Source organism: Egretta garzetta, unplaced genomic scaffold (genome assembly GCF_000687185.1).
Source record: "Egretta garzetta isolate BGI_Z169 unplaced genomic scaffold, ASM68718v1 scaffold828, whole genome shotgun sequence".
NCBI classification, from domain to species: Eukaryota; Metazoa; Chordata; class Aves; order Pelecaniformes; family Ardeidae; genus Egretta; species Egretta garzetta.
In genome coordinates this window covers 317,379-332,407 of record NW_009260636.1, presented here as the reverse complement: position 1 = coordinate 332,407, position 15,029 = coordinate 317,379, and the positions used below count along the sequence as shown (strand labels likewise).

At 39.1% G+C, this 15,029-nt stretch overlaps 1 protein-coding gene across 3 annotated transcripts in view; it reads right to left on the bottom strand.

Annotated features, from left to right (window-relative positions):
* Nucleotides 1–15,029, bottom strand: part of NUMB (NUMB endocytic adaptor protein) — an 89,538-nt gene that overhangs the window by 58,052 nt on the left and 16,457 nt on the right. The gene's annotated exons all lie outside the window — the stretch shown is intronic.

Genomic DNA, 15,029 nt, shown 5'->3' with positions numbered 1-15,029 from the left:
TATGGATCAGCTTATTGAGTATGATGTTTAAAAGCAAATCCAAGTAAGGCTCAAGTCTTCAAACTAGAGAAACATTCAAATTTATCTACTAAATACAATGTAAAAAACCCAGTGTTCAATACTGGGTTTTTTTAATACAAAAGGTTTTTAATACAAAGGTTCAAACTGTTTCAACATATGAGTAACTAGTAGCTAATTTTCTGAATCTACTGTAAGTGGTTAACGATTCCCACTGTGAGTACAATTACAAAAATTATTTAAAGATCTCACTAAATTTAAAGGTTTTGGCAGAGATGAGTTCAGAGAACTTGAAAAGCACTTCTACACAATATTCTCAGCTACATTAGGATGCACATTTAAAAAAGGAATAAACTTCCTGAGGATGCCTCGCAAATCATTTACAATCTTTCATAAAATCTCTTAAATTTTAAAACTCATGGAATCTTAAAGTAGAAAGATGTGGTACTCAGTGCTTAAGATATGAAGGGGAAGTTCACAAGCTTAGTTTAGGAATAAACACATTACTCAACCGCTCAAAGAAAGTGGAACTAACCGTGAGTACATTGTCGTACCTAATTCAGCCAGAAATGCTAACAAATACCTCCTTTAATAATTTTAATCCAGTCCATCCTGGATTTGAAAAGAAAAGCCTCCTATGAGACACTCACTTTTACCTATAGAATTAAGTTGCTGGTTTCCAGAGTACTTAACTTACCATTTGAAAAAAAAAAGTCTGTTGTTTTAAGAAGCCCACTGATTACTACCCACACAGACTTGGCCAGTTACACTACATCCAGATAAATTCAGATGCTATAATTCTCAAAAATTCAGAGCATGAAAAGGTAAACCTCTGCAAGAGAGAGAACGCAAGGCGAGAACGCGACTGTGACACAGGCCTCGTTAGACAGACTGCCCCAAGACACTCCCTGCAAATTCTCTTCACCGCCCACATCCCCTTGTGTTAGGTACACAGCCATGACAGTCAACAGGAAGGGCCTGGACCGCCTTCGTCCTGAGTCAGGTACACTGAAACGCTTCTGAGAAACCTAAACAAACTGGACATGGCCTTGGGTACAAATAAAGGCTACATCCAAGGTACCCAACTTGGATCTCTAAGACACTGTGGTGCACGCAAACCAAAGCCATCTTCGGCTGCCTGGTTTTGCACAGGCTTTGGTAGTGCCTGCATCGGTTCTGAGACACCCAACTCCCAAGCAAACATTTTGTAAGAGCCTAGTACAATCGTAATAGATGAGGAAATCTCTATTAGAAGCAGTAGCCATATCCTGCTACACAAACTAGCACAGCTTACTGTGACTGCCACTTATTACATTCCATCAGAAGCAGTACTGTCTACATAAAGCTAAAAATAAAATCTACTGAACACTTTGTTGTTGTTGTTGTTGTTCTGCAATTAACATGCTCATAAGCTCCATCCTCCTGTGACAGAGTGGAAACCAGTGCTTTTTAGCAGGCAGTAACAGTCCTGATCTTGGATACTACAACACAAGCAAGACCTTCAATGACATCACAGCTTTTCTGCAAAGGCTGAGCAATTGCATCAGTGGGACAGGCCACTGCAGGTTCCTTGCTCTACAGAGATGCCTTGTTTCCCTCTGCATCTTCAAGGCATGTGCAAGGCTTAGCCAGCTCCAGCTGTGCTCACTGATAACCTAAGAAAACTTGCAAAACTGGCAAGGAGCACGATAACATCCAGAGTGAAAGATTTGAAATCCACTCTCGTGTATGTAAACCACAAAGCATGTTTAGTTCTATAAATTGAATTGAGTGTTATTTATGAATCCTGCTTTCACCTGTGGAGCCCAACCTTGTCATAAAACTGCTAGAGCTACTTTACTCTTCAGCAAGCACCTATAAAAATAACTGTGCAGAAAAAAGGATCTCCAGGTGTACTAATAAGACAGTTACAAGCCTCGACAGCAGGAAGTTTTAGCCTATTTCAAAGGAGTGTAATACTTAATGGAAGCAGAGAGGCCTACAATTACACAGTTAAGTCCCAATATACATTTTTACAAGATTACAGCTGGAAAAATTCACCTGTCCTGAGAAGGAAGGAAGCCAAAAGGCAAAAGAGATAGAGACAGTCATGAAAACATCATCAGAATTTCTCACATCAGCCTTGAGTTACAACAGTCACTGGTGGGTTTTGTGCCCCCTCGAGCCCCTCAAAATATTCAGTCAGCATGGTTTATCTAAACAGTAAATACCAGAGCAAATAGCTGCACTAAGGATCGCTGGAAAAGGGGTCTGCAAATACTTAGAAATTTTATTTTTTTTTTTTAGATGTCAGAAAACAAAGAACTACCAGGTTGTAACTACCAGGGTTGTTTGATATTGGTATAGACCAGACTCTGCATTTTTGTCCAGTTTTATTTAAGAAAATTTTCTTATTCCATCATGCCAGGTACAAGCTAAGGCATGTACACTGGATTAAAAAATACAGGAGTAAAACCCTGTATGACTCTATGAACCCTGTGCAAGCTGTTACTGGGTTTAGAGAGATCAAGTAGTAAGATGCACAGGTCCTAGAAGAGTAGGGACTAATTATCCATCTGAAAATTAGAGAGTAGCCAGCCGCAAAGAGCCTGCTTCACCAAAGGGAGCAGAAGAATGAGAATACCCAGATAGCAGCTCTGTTACTGTCAGAAGTAAGATACTGCTGCCATCCACTAAGATGCACCAGCCTCACTGAAACACGCTCTTGCATGACAAAAAAGTTCACTACAATATACATACCTCTTTTTCTAGTTGTTTTCTGTACAATATCCCATTCCCTTCCAATTGCATGTGCAGTTAGCACTTCTCTGGATTACTCCGCCTTCTCTCACATTAAGGTGTTAAGCAGCCCCAAATCAGCAGAACAGTATAGCTATAACTGGAGAAGCGTTTTTGCCTCGTAACTGTATCAAATCTAATCTTCTGTAAGAACCTTTAAATTCAATACTTCCATCTTATTTTAAGATAAAGATTCAGAGTCTAATCTCAACATCGAACCATGAATTTTTGCCAACATATGCCTTTTTTTTTTAAACTAGGAAAAGGATTTCACAGGTTCCAAATTCTGACTACCTAACCACAGAAGAGGAACATCATAATGAATTTATAACCCCCCACAAAAAACTGTGGAAGTGCTTTCAAGTAGCGTTACATGAGGTGACAAATTACATCTGGAATTTCAGGCCCTTCTCAATATTGAAAAAACCACACAGAAAAAATGCACAAGCTATACAGTAACAAGATACCATTTACCATGTAGAAGCTCATCAGCAATTTGGGGGTTGTTTGGTTTTGGTTTTACATATCCAAAGCTATTAAGATCATTATGTACTGTCTACTGTATACTACACATCTAGTTTATTTGACCAGTTCAGTTTACTGACTGGTACAGAAGGCTTTATCACATCTGCACCCTTTCCAGCAAGGAGGAGGCACATCTTTATCTAAACCGAGCTAAGCAGGATGAATGGGATTAAAATGGAAACATTACTCAGCCTTACTGGTATTTTATCTCTCAGTATCGCTTAAACAGTGATCTAAAGTTTATCATGGCATCTGCTTAACCCTATCAGAAGGCTGGTAATTCACATTGAAAAAAAGTTTTACGAGCTACTGTGAAAATCCAACACAAGTCTAAAATGCTTTTTGCTATGGTAGGGAAGAGTATAGTAAGCAAGACAAGCCCCTCCTTTGATTTGTATAAAGGAGGGGAGTAAGGGGAGAGAATAAAACACAACTTTTCTCTGACGTCAGCGCTTTAACTTTCTGCCAATTGCAAGGAAAAAGTACATAGGTGCACCAAGTCAATCTGTAAACTGAACAACATAGGTTGATGCAAGCATCATTGGGGAATAAAATAATTTATAAGACTCTTGAGGGGAAAATGCTTCCCGAGGATTCACAAAATCATCACTCCCATTCGGAAAGTGGAAGGGAACCTGATCAACCTGAAAAGACGCGGGTTGAATCCCAAACTAAAGTATACTGTAAAATTTACATAGATGCAATTGTGGTTGCTGGGGGAGGGGGTGGGGAAGTAGCAAGTATTATTTAGTTTGAGATTCCAGAAGCAATTCTTACAGTTTACAGAATTTAAGTCGAGTTTTAGGCAACACTGTCTGACCACTTCCCAAAAGCTGGGGCAGCAGAGGCAGTGACTCTAAGGCAACATATTTATAGCACACAGAACCCACATACCACTACTTATTCTATAATTAAACACCAAAACAAGATGCAATTATGAACATGTCTCTAACAATGTACTACATTCAGATGAACACTGAAATATCTTTTAGATAACTGAACTCAATCTAACCTGGAGTTGGTATTTCCTGGCCAGTGATGACCAACTCCTCTAAACCATCATTAAGTTATCAGGAAATACCCACCCCCAACGTCAATTACTATTTAAACATATTCCAAGGTGTCGTGTTTTGAACACATTCACTCATAGCAAAATATCCTATAGGCAAAGGGGGGGGACAGGACACACAATGACACCAAAATACAACTTTCCACCAAACTTGAGGTAATCAAAGTACAAAATCAAGTCCTAATATTAATAGCAAAAAGTAAGTTAGGGCCAGACTTCCAGCTCGCTTTAAGTTTCGCTGCAGAGTAATGCTGGGCTCTTACACAGTCTTACCTCATTCCCTTCATCCACTCACAAAAATGCTTCCTGAATTAAATCAATCAAAATCACTACTCTGCGTGGGATTATAGGTTAAAGAAGAGCTTGGACTAGTACCGTCTGTACTTTGCACAGTGAGCACAAAGGTCTTCAGAGAGCCCAGCACCGCTCTACTACGCCCTTCCGTCACAGCTTCCCAGGTGGGCTGCCCCGCTGCCCCCACCAATTTCAATCCTCAGCAACCCACGCAAAGAAGAGAGATAGACAAAAGCGCCTCTCTGCAAACTCCAGCCTCAAGGAGAACCCATGCCTTTTCATCTCCATTTTCCGTTCCATTAAAAACAGCAGAGGAAGGAAAGCACTTCTCAGCTTAAAAAAAAATAACAACACACCCCACTCCCCCAAAAAACCCCCAAACTAACACCCACAGTATCAATCCAGTAAGGGAAAGGCAACATCACATTTATAGTCAGGAAGGCTCAGGAGTGGACAATCATCCTCTTCATTTTTGTACAAAGCAAAATTAAAGACTCACAGTAGGAAAGTCACAGCTATAATCCCCTCTTCCCCATCTCCCTGGAGGTACTAATAGAAAGTTTTCATCACGGTAGCCAACATACCACTATGTTGTGAATATTAAATCTAATCCAAATAGCCTAGCCACCCTGCCTCCCATGGTTTCCTCTCCCAGCCTTTTCCCATCTTTTTTTTCCCCCCCCTTAAAGGGAAAATATTTGCTTTACAGCTGCCATGAGTGCACCAAAATTATGTCTAGTTTACTTAGAATTACAAAATAATTATAATCCCTGATGAAATTTCTAGGTGCTATTAATTACTGTATCATTTTTCTATTATAATTCCACATATTTAGCTTAAGTTGGCATGTGGCTTTCTGCAAGCCAGCCACTTCTTAATTAAATCCTAAATTCCTAGAAAGCAATAGCACTTAAAACTTTTACCTTGAAGCAAATCTACAGCTTTGTATCAACAACGATTTTGTTTCAGAGGGCATTCTGGTCAGCAGAGTTTACTGCCTGAATAGAGTAGATTTTTTTTTTTTTTTAAAACATGAAAAATCAAGCCTCTTATGAAGATTTATATTCATTCCCAACCCTCCTTCCAGAAGAGCTAACCACTTACCAAACCATTGCATTAGATCTTCTGGCAGTTCTTTTAGTTGTAATCAGGGATCAGATTTACATTCAGATTTTAGGGAAAAAAACAACAACAACACAGCATGACACACACACACACCCTTCATAGTTTCATTTTAATTTATAAAGACAGGTCCTTTGCACTCATCTGAGTGTGTTATATGTCACCAGTAAAATGGGATTTGGCTTTTTTGGAGAACACTTTCAGGGCAGATTTTCTAGACCAGCACCCCCATAAGCAGAGTGCTACACCTGGGAAAACACATAAAACTGCTGGTTCAGAATTTAGGGTGCAGGCCAGTGAGCAAATAAGCCCAGTCTTCATTCACTGGCATGATACCTCCTGCATTCCTTGCATCAAGTAGTTCTTGAAATGTTACATCCATGCCACTGAAATTAAACAAGTGACACTCCTTCAAATTGGGAAACCTATGTAATGAGCAGCAGTAATCCAGAAGCAGCACTCACCTAACAGCAACTCACAGCCCCATAAGGACAGAAGGAAGGTGCTCCACAGAAGAAAGTTCACAAGGAGATTTCCAGCAGAAAACACAGCTTTAAAAACAACCCCCCCAAAAAAATCCCCACCAACCTAGTCCTCTAATTCTGTGAAGTTGTTTACTAGTCAGTCTATATAGATGTGAAGTACATAAATTAAGAGTCATGATTTGGGGGGGGGTGGGGGAGAGGGGAAAGAAAAGGAAAAAAAGGAAACAACCAAACAAAAGAACATCCAAAAATCCCCCTTGACATTTATCTTGCTACATTTCAAACAGCTATGTCAGGTGGAGTAAAACAACTTGCTAAACCGTATCTACAAAGCAAGGGTAGAGTTTTAAACTGATTAGTACAAAGGTCTTCAAGACACTGAGCTTTCATCAATTAACAGCTTTGCACACACTCCAGTTTACAACATGGACTTTGTAAAGATTTGAGACTTTCATAGTGACGTGGTTCTGAGTACACAACAATATGAGGAAGTGTTGTGGTTGATACCCCTATTCTCTGCAGACAATCACATATCAAAGGTGCATCATTGTTTAAAATGGCTCCAGTTCTTAAGGATGAAGATCTATTCCCTGTCCTGCCTTGACCTCAAGGGAGGGACACACTGTCCTCCAAAACATCCTGTCAGGAAAGCAGTAACAAGTGTGCAAATTTGGAGATTAGGATAATAAATGCAGTTTTTCTAGTTACTTATTTCAGATCCAAAAAAAAATTATTGTCTAAGAACATCGAGGCTTGTACACTTCAGAAACCCTGGTGAACATGTCCACTTTGGCAGCTGCAGGGAACAGTATATTTGTAAAGCTCTTTGTGTGGTGGTCTTGAATGAAAGCTTTCATTTGTTACCACCCATTCTGTTTTGAAGTTACATGTTTCCTGAAATTGGTTTAGCAGAACAAAATATTTATTTGCTATTTCTTCCAATAGAGAGATTTGGAATTTATCAGAATATAGTCCAGGTCCATTCACTAAGGAAACTGCATTCATCTGTGTAGGAAAGATAGGATGTTTTCCGCTTTTGGGGCTTCTTCTGTGTTTCCTTTTCTAGGACTACATCCCCAAACCTGCGAGGAGATGCTCATGACAAAAGGAACAAGGTCAACACGTATTTTCAATCAGGCTCGTTTTCTCTGTTCCTTAGTACTGGCACCAAGTCCTTACAGGACAAGCTGTTTAGGTCAATAATAAACTGCAGGGCTCCTAAATGAACTGGTAATATTTTACCAATTTCCCTCCTAACTAAAATTACTGCTTTACTGGTCAAAAAGTTGTATCTTCTCAAGTACACTGTTAACAAAAAAATTGGTCCAGACTACTCGAATGACTGCTTCAAATGTGATTTTACTGTGATTTTGCTATTAGAACCTTATATTTAGTTACCATTTCTCTCTCAGAGCACTGATCTCTGCATTTTTCTTGAAGTTTATGCAAATGAAGAGCATTGAGCAAATAAGCAAAAGTATTTCAGTCTTTTTTCAGTAAAATGTCTACTGAAAACTACATAAAAGCTTCATTCAGTGAGATTTGGTTTAGTGCTATAAACCCTTGAAAATGTTTACTGGAGTGAGACAGTTGGATGAGCTCGCTCTCATATTTAGTTCAATTACCAAGTGTCAGCAACCAGCGTGCATTTCAAGATATTTGCATTTGAAACTGAGACGGGGAAGAAAAAAAGCTGGCAGATGAGATCTCAAAGAGTTAATATTTTTTCCAGTTCAAGCTCTTAATACATTAGATAAAACACATTACCTCCGTTGTTAACATCAAATTAAAATAACAGCTAAGAATTTTGGGGGGACAAAATGTCATTTTATCAAATAGCAACGAGAATTTGTGCAAGCAACACAGAGCAAAACACAGAACTAAATCACAGAGGCAAAATTTGAGCTTGCATGTATTAAATCCTAGTTCAAACAGTGAAGCACACTTACATACCATGCTTTCTACACAATGACAAAGCAAATCACATAATCCAGGCTGAATAAAGCAGATGACAAGATTTACAGATTCCGGTTACGTTCCTTATAATACATACACACCCTTTCCTAGGAAGCAAAGCAAGATTGAGATCTCTATTTTTCAGGTACTAAAAGTATTGCTAAATTCACAAATACTATTTTAAATAGCATTAAAATATGTTAATAGATAGAAAATATTCATAAATATGCATTTTTAGAACAAGCAGCTATATTATGAGTTGCTGCTTAGGCTTAGTAAAAAGTTGCAGCAAAAAAAAAAGAATTCACTTCTTCCAAGGGTTGTTGCAAAACTGTTTTGCTTTCACTGTATTTTTAGGGTTCAGCTTAAACTCCACTGAGCAAGATCTAAGTGCAAAAGTTAGCTCCAATTTCAAAAAGTTAGGTCCAATTTCAGATTGAGCAAAGTTTATCAAAAAGCCTTGGCTGAATTTTTATAACCTCCTGGATTGCTTATCTCCTTGTAATGCTATGGTTCGCTTATTACACTGTGCCACAATTACCCCTATTTTAAATAAGAAACCACCTCTGTTAAAAGACTTCTTAACTGTATTGCCACTTCAGAATCTTCAGCAAACTACATAGCAGTCACTCTGCTGCACATACTGGGCCACTGACTACCATCCCTTTAAAAAGAAAACCAACCCCATTTAATTCCTGCTTGGATCTAGACATCTGGAATCAAGTATATACATGATGAAGAACCATACAGCTGCAACTGTATAAATATTTTTCTTATTAATTTCCTGCCAAGAGCATCTCAAAATTCTAAGATCAATTTCATAGACAAGAAATAAAACTAAGGTCACACAGGCAGACAGGCTTCTAGAATTTGGATAGCCACTTGTAGGGTAAGTGAGAGGTATTCCAGAGCCAACACAGTCTCATATTGGATCAAGTTTTCCAGATTTTGTTTCCTATGAACTTCTGAGGTGGAACTGGTGTCTCCTTAAACCGGCATAATGATTATCACTTATTTTATCCTAAGAATTTCTGGCATCCGCTTCAAACAACAATCCAGCAGACAACACACATTCCAGCTTGCATTATTAGGATTAAACCAGGAACCTCTTTCCATTGACATATTCCTTCCAACAAGGGTTATCTAAGCAATTGCCAAACTGATTGCAGTTGATTGCAGTATGATGATGTGCAGGCACTTCAGTAGAGTTGTCAACAGAAAATGCTGCAGCAAATTTAATTCTTCAGAAGTTTGATTTATAAATAAGCTTGAGAGTGCCCCTCTAAAATTGGTTATAAAAAAAGTACCTTGGAATCTATAGAACTTATGGAACAATATCTCTAGATTCAGTACACTAGGAGAGATTTTTTCTTTTCCTGTTAAACTTCCAGCCAACCAGCCTGCCTTCTCTTATAAACTTGTGATACTTGTGCAACTTCATGATCTAAATGAACACACGTGGACATCTATCACTGATGCACTAGTAAAAGCGACTCTTAGCTATGGCAAATCTGCCAAGCCAACATAAGTAAAAAGATAACCGCAGAAGCCCATGAAGGTGTTGTGTATATAGATAAACACATGTAAAGCATTGGTGGCACCAAGTTAAAATTTTTCTTTGCATAAAAAAAATATATAGCTTGTTTAATGTGATTATTTTGGCTTAACTATATCAATGAGTATCTCCATTCCAGAGACTACCTACAATTTAGAAGTTTGTGATGGCTTTTTTCAGTCATACACCCCCGTTTATGAAAGAACAAAGCCATGGAAGGATGTCATAGTCTCAAACCATGATAAAGATGTAGTACAACAGACCAGCACAAAACCCTCAATAACAGAAATTGATACATTGGGCTTTTTAGACGAAATTATCATCATTTTTAGCATACAGCTATTCCAAGTTTTTGGCCTGAAGTTTGTGAACTATTACCTGCTTCTAAGATTGGATGTAGTATGCTACAAAACTGTTGTCATGCGATTGTAGTCACATTAGAATTTTGATTTATAAGGTTTACGAAAACCTTCCAGAGTTCACACAACCCCTTCTAACTGTGCAAGTTTGGGTGTGACAATCAATCCAGGTCATCTTCTTCGAGTCCTTCTTTTCGACTCCAATTTCTTGTGTCAAATGCTTTATATGGCTGCATACAAGATGCTTAACAGACAACCCAACGGTTCTATCAAAGCTATTTGGGCTACCCATAAGTACAGACAACTTAAGGAGCCTGTTCCTAGCACTCCTCTTTGCCTTCAAATTCAAAGGCTTTGTCTCTTCACAATCCACTTTTTGTGCAACCATTAACTCCAGCTCAAACATTTATAAAGAGGAGAACTGCATACCAAGACTATAGAACATCTGAAATCTTGAAAAGATGTGCTTAAGCAAACAATAATGTAAAGTGGCAACACTAACTCTGAAGACTTAACGATAACTGGACAAGATGCTGCATTTTCATGAAGAAGTAACTCACAAACCGCATGCAACTTGTGGCAGCAGGGCTGACTGTACCAAGCATAATGTAATAGTCCATGGGTTCAGCAACACAGGGCTACACAGCAGCAGCCCTCTAAGTTTTCAAGGGGCAAATCATTACATAAATTGTGATGTAAAACTGCTTTCACATTCCTTGTTTCATTGAACTCTGACATCAAGTAACATTTAAATAATGGTCCAGAGCTGTAAAAGTCACCTCCTCAACACTTCAAGTAGCCTTAAAATAAACGTTTCAGTTTTGTTATCACATTCTTCTCTAGGACTTTGATAGCTCTCTCTGAACAGTTTTCCATACTTTTAATCTAATCACCATGCTTAAATGGCAGTATGCTGCCCAAGTCCAAGTACAAGCAGTCCACCAACAGCCGGCAATGGTACAGTGAAGTACAGGGATGATGGTGCTGGAATACAGACACCCTTCTAGCAGATTTGCTTGTTGAACCTTTTCGAACATGAGATTCCTGTCAGCCCGTTTTTTCAGCCTGTCAAGGTCCCTCTGAATGGCAATACAACCATTTGTTGTGCCATCCACTCCTCCCAGTTTTCTGTCACCTGCAACAGTGCTGTGGGTGCACTCTGTCCCATCATTCAGGTCATTAATGGATGTTGAACAGCCCAGGCCTTACTATCAATCCCTAGGGTACACCACTAGTAATTGGCCGCCAGCTGGACTTTGTGCCACCACTCACAGCTCTTTGAGCCCAACATTTCAGACAGCTTGCAGTCCACATCACTGTCTACTTATCTGGCCTGTACATCATCACCTAGATTGTCAATGAGGGCAGTAAGGGAGAAAATCTCAAAAGCACTGTTAAAGTCAAACACTATCAACTGCTCTTCCCTCATCACCAACCTAGTCATTCTGTCACAGAAGGCTCACAGGTTGGTCAAGCACGATCTCCCCTTTGTAAATCCATTATGACTACTGCTAATCACCTTCTTGTCCTTCATATGTTTGGAAATGGCTTCACAGAAGAATTTGCTCCGTCATCTTCCCAGGGATCAAGGTGAGGCTGATCAGACTGTAAATCCCCAGACCCTGTCGCCCTTCTTGGAGGCAAGGGTGACATTTGCTCAGGAATTGTCTTCTATTGTCATGGTCTTTCAAAAATAGTTGAGAGTGGCTTTGCTACAACATCAGCTCCCTCAACACTCAATAGGTGCATTTTGTCAGGTCCCATGGGCTTCCTTACAGCAAATCTGTTTAAATGTTCCCTCAACTGGTCCTTCTCTACCGAGGCTAAGTCTTTGTGGCTCCACACTTACACAGTAGTCTCCCAGGCCTAGGACTCCAGAAGGCAAATCTTACTTACAAATGAAGACCAAGGCAAAAAAAAAGGCATCAAGTCAGTCAGCTTCTTCCATGTTTTCCCTAGTCTTCCTTTGGCAGCTTTTTCCATGTTTTCTCTAGCCTTCCTTTGGCTGCTGATATACTTGCAGAAGTCCTTCATGTCCCTGAACACTCACCTGAAAACTAAAGTCCAAAGCCCCCTCCCAGTCATACATTTTCTACATTCCATTACTGTCATTCCTCCTCCACACACAGGCAGTTAAGTTCAGATTCAAAAAAGTATAAAATAATGGAAGAGGTACTCCTTGAACAGCTTCTTACGGGGCGTATTCTGACTTAACCATTTTAATACAAGACAATCAAATCAAGGAAACCTTAACTAACAGGTTAGAATTAGCTCCAAAATGCCTCTCTACCCTACTTAACCCTGCAACACCAGTATCATGCTAATAATGGGTAAGTTTGCTCCTGCAGTCAAAAATAGAGAGCCTGATTGACAGATGTGATATGCACTGGAATGAACATGATTAGGTAGCGAGACAGCTGTCTCCTCAGCAGTAGCACAACTTTCCTGTTTATAACCGTGATGAAAGTGAATTGTTACTTTCAGGAAACTGAAATGATGCATCCCCATGGTTATGTATTCGGATGTTTTGGAACATACAGCTCTTTCATCTTATGTATCAACCCATACCTTACAGCCTGCCCCGCATTTCTAGGGCACAGCACTGTCATACATATGTCAAGAGGTGAAGTGTTAGAACAAATAATTTAAACAACTCACTAGGTCTGGACAGTATGCATTAAAGAGCTCTGACTGTGCACAGCAAGTGACTAAGCTACTAATAGGCACATACTGAAGCCAGCTTTTATGCCACAGGATAGTAAATATTGCGCTCACATTTAAAGGCTGCTAGGAGCAGTTCTGTGGATTAGTTACGAACCGTACTTTAGGGTGATAAGCTGGTTTAAACAAAGTGTCCCAAGCAAACAGCAGCAGTGAAAGCTCCAGAGAAGCATAGAAGAGCTGATATTAACAGCTTGACATCTGTCAAGAAAGATGAAAATGAGATCATCTTTACACTTATAAAAAACAATGTATTCCCAAACTTTAGCCTGACTCAATATGATAAGTTATTTCAAACCTCATAACTGGGACAAACAAAACCCAATTCTGTAGAAATTCAGATATGCTTTAGCTGTCCCTCAGAATTCCTGTCAACTACATTTAGCCAAGTTGTTTAAAGATGAAAAACGTATTTGGATTTTCAGAAAGCATCTGACAGAGGCTGAAAAGAAGTGTTATGTATCAGAAACTAATTCTCAGGGTAACAAACAGTGGCTATAGGACTCCACACCAGCACCTTCCCTCCCTCGAGCTCACAAGTGATCAGCCTACACAGAAGTGCGTACGTGGCTTCCACTAATTAATACAATTTGAACGTTCCTTTCCTACCATTCCTCTTCCTCCTATATGTAGGTATTCAGACAATCCTCTCCAGCTGGAGGCATCCCAGCCACTCTGCCACTGCATGACATAAGGCAAGTGTTAAAGGCACAAGGAGTCTGAACAACTGTAGAAACAACAAAAAAAAAAAAAAAAAAAAAAGACAGCAATAGTACATCCTTAACCAGTTCCCTACAAATCAGTGGCTCCCAAACTGATTTAACAGGTTTACCAAAAAAGCCTTTGAAGAAAACTTTAATTAAGTCTATTCCAAAACAAGCACCCATTTTGGCTCAGCGCTCTAGGTAAAACTCCAGTGCATTTACAAGTATAATCAGTTCAGCACAGTCCTCCCTCTTTCCAACATAAGTACTGCTATTTTTGTTTGACCCCAAACCACACTAAAACTGAAACAGCCAGCATGCAGCTGTTTCATCTACTTCCACTAATTTCCACAACCAGATCAACAAAAGTGGAATGAGAGATGAAGAAACGTTGGGAGTGGTACCTTCAGTAACACGTTAGTGAGGGCTTTTTTGTGTCTGTTTAAGTGTGTTAGTGAATACAACATTCTGCTTGAGCAAGTATTTTTACCAGTGAAGAATGTATCCTATCTGCACAAACCAATATTTTTTTAACCCATCAGACGCAAAACTCCATGCAACAGGTACCAAAAAAAATAAGTAAAGGAGAATAATGAAGTTCTACAAAAATTAGTATAATTTATTTAAATTGTATTCATGTAGTAGTTTACTGTTAACTTCCATGCATTCAAAAAGCAAAATTGTATTACTTATACAATTACAAAATTGTATAAAAGCGAAAATCTGTGTATTAACATGAGAGCTGTGGCATCTCAAGCCTCCCTAAAGCCCAGCACCCCCAAAACTGTGTCCACACCAACACAATTCTGACCAAGTATTTGAAAACCTGACTAACACCATTATGGGTCACACCATTCAGCACGTCTTATATCTAAAGTGGCATCTGATCATGGCGAGCAGAAACTGCTTTGTACCTCTCCAAGTTCTTTCTGGACACATCCAAGGAAAATCAAAAATAATTAGAAGAATCATTTTTCTCCAGAAACTGGTAGCATTCAATAATTAGCAGATATACAACTCTACTAGAGTTACAGTATTTAGTTTCTTAGCCAAACATGCACTCAAAAGGTCTCAGCGCAGTGAAGGAGGAAGTCCTTACTGGTGAACCACAGGGCAGACACAGCTCATCAGATGACTCTACCTGGTCTTTTTACAACTTCTACAGAAATGGAATTTAGTTTACAAAACTGAGAAATTTAGATTAACTAGTATAAATTATTATTTCCACACTGCGGACCATTTCATAGTATTACTTATCTTTCCCATAGAAAATCTCTGTGTTTGTTACCAGATCTCACCCTATTTAATGGCCACTGCTAAAAATCATGAACCAAAACATAAAATTTGTTGTACAACATATCTGTTTATGCTACATGAGTCTCAAAGAAAAGAAAAACAAAATCAGGAAAAAAAGAATTGAAGTACCTTTAGTATGGGGAATGG